The sequence below is a fragment of the Octopus sinensis genome, linkage group LG20 (assembly GCF_006345805.1).
Source record: "Octopus sinensis linkage group LG20, ASM634580v1, whole genome shotgun sequence".
Classification (NCBI taxonomy): Eukaryota; Metazoa; Mollusca; class Cephalopoda; order Octopoda; family Octopodidae; genus Octopus; species Octopus sinensis.
The window spans coordinates 424,662-427,173 of record NC_043016.1 but is presented as its reverse complement, the minus strand read 5'-3'; the positions used below and the strand labels follow the sequence as shown (position 1 = coordinate 427,173).

General features: G+C 34.8%; 1 long non-coding RNA gene across 1 annotated transcript in view; it reads right to left on the bottom strand.

Annotated features, from left to right (window-relative positions):
• Positions 1-671: 671 nt before the first annotated feature.
• Positions 672-2,512, bottom strand: part of LOC118767332 — a 2,273-nt gene continuing 432 nt past the window's right edge. The window contains exons 1-2 of the long non-coding RNA XR_005003249.1: positions 1,593-2,512; positions 672-1,182 (exon numbers count right to left, since the gene is read on the bottom strand). The exon at positions 1,593-2,512 is cut by the window's right edge and continues 432 nt beyond it. This is a non-coding gene — a long non-coding RNA (uncharacterized LOC118767332). The remainder of the gene's footprint in view (positions 1,183-1,592) is intronic.

Below are 2,512 nucleotides of genomic sequence, written 5' to 3'. Positions count from 1 at the left end.
GGTGGCAAGAATTGAACCAAGAATGTAGGAAGTGGTGGACAAAAAAAAAATTTTTAAATGGTAAGGCAATTTTAGTCTAAGAATCGTTCTACCAACTCAGTAATTTCATGAGCATTTCTTTTCTTCATTAAGTTATTAGAATATGTGGTGGGTATGGCTGATTGAGCTAAAGTCCCTCTTATCCACTAGTGTATATTTTATTATATTACCTGCGATTTTATTATATTAGCCTTTGTAAATAATAAAAACCTCCACACCTATACACAGGATTTTAACTCATGAAGTGGAGGGACAAAACTAAATATTGTAAAAGTATTTAATCTGGTACTGTGCTATTCCTGCCAACTCTCCAAATAATAATGGTTTCAAATTTTGGAACAAAGCCAACAATTTCAGGATGGTGGCTAAGTCAATTATATCAACACCAATACTCGTTAACTGCTACTTATTTCATTGACCCCGAAAAGGATGAAAAACAAAAGTCAACCTCGACAGAATTTGAACAGACGAAATGCCGCTAAGCATTTTGCCCAGCATGATAATGATTCCGTCAGTTTGCTGCCTCAACTCTCCAAATAATAACAACAATGATACCAATAATAACATCAACAACAAAACAACATTAGAAAATGTGTGTAATGTTTGTTCTAATTCTTTGTTATTTTTAAAAAATTATTTTTTAGTTCCAGTAAGAACTTTGAACTCAAGAGCCAAAGATTAAAATATCCCAAATTTATCAACATTTGTAGAAGAAGGAGAAGGGGGACGAGGTCTTTGATTAAAGTAAAGTTTCAACAGGATGCTCAAATACGCATGTATCTCTTTTCAAAATTCACTTGAATCATTCACTTAATTATCTTAATAACAACAATAACGGCTGATTTCTTTTAAGATTTCTTTGAGAAACAAGCATTAAAGCTTTGTCCTCTTGTGTTCAAATACAGACACAATACCTCCCCCCACCCACTCTCTCTTTCTTTCTGGTACCCTACCCTCAAACCTCCAAAAGATGATAGATATATTTCTGAAAGGAACCCTCATGTGGTACCTTGAACAGCTAGAAATAGCAGCCAAATATATCTTGCGGATCAATTAAAATAGAAAGAAGAAAAAGTGTGGGGTAGACAAAGGTATACATTGGTCAATTTAGTCCCTGATTTTACACATGCATATATATATATACTCTTTTACTCTTTACTCTTTTACTTGTTTCAGTCATTTGACTGTGGCCATGCTGGAGCATCGCCTTTAGTCGAACAAATCAACCCCGGGACTTATTCTTTGTAAGCCCAGTACTTATTCTATCGGTCTCTTTTGCCGAACCGCTAAGTGGTGGCGATGTAAACACACCAGCATCGGTTGTCAATCAATGCTAGGGGGACAAACACAGACACACAAACACACACACACATACATATATATGTATATATATACATATATACGACAGGCTTTCAGTTTCCGTCTACCAGATCCACTCACAAGGCATTGGTTGGCCTGAGGCTATAGTAGAAGACACTTGCCCAAGGTGCCACACAGTGGGATTGAATCCAAAACCATGTGGTTGGTAAGCAAGCTACTTACCACACAGCCACTCCTGCATACATACATATAATATGCTGAAAGGATGGTGAATGATGAAAAGAATGGCCTTGAACAAATGCTTGCTCAATCTAGCATTAAACACCACCACTACCATCACCAATAACAATGACAAATACACCATCAGTAAAAACAGCCAAAAATTACCCTTATGAAGTAGTATAATTTTGCTCAACTATAATTCATCATGATCATCACTATCATCATCACTATCATCATCATTATCATCTGCATAATGATTATGATGATGAATGCCATCATCATAGACTACAAACATTTTTAAAAAAATCAAAGAATCAACTGATTCCAACAAGGAAAAAGAAAATATTTTGCTAGCATGGATATAAATTATATTACATTATTAAAAGAAAATTAAAAAGGGGGTGAGAAGGATTTAATTGAAGGGGATTCCAATTTTTCTCGTAATTACTTGGTGATGGTATCCATTTGTTGTTTCCCTATTTGTTGTATTTTGAAAAGAAAAAGAAAAAATTATAAAGGAGTTGAGATATTCCTTCTTTCTTCTACCCTTCACTGTCATCATCATCATCATCATCATTATCATCATTACCATCATCATCATCATCATCACCAATTCATTTAGTAGTTCTTTGTGAATGATTATGTTTGTCACCAGTTAGAATGGAAAGAGTGTGGTTGTGTGTGTGTGTGTGTGTTAACTAGACACCCATGAACCTCACAAGGCACATCTTAATATTCATCTAATCAAAGCTTTTACTCACTGAGAGTGCTCTACAATCATGTAGAAATTACTTGGAGCTATGACCATTGTCAAGGTATAATAATGAAATGGGTCAAATGAATTTCAGATATACTCATAGAAACAAAATATGTATATATCTACTTAATATAGCCCTTCCAGGACATCAGGATGTTTCTGTGGGCTACTCAT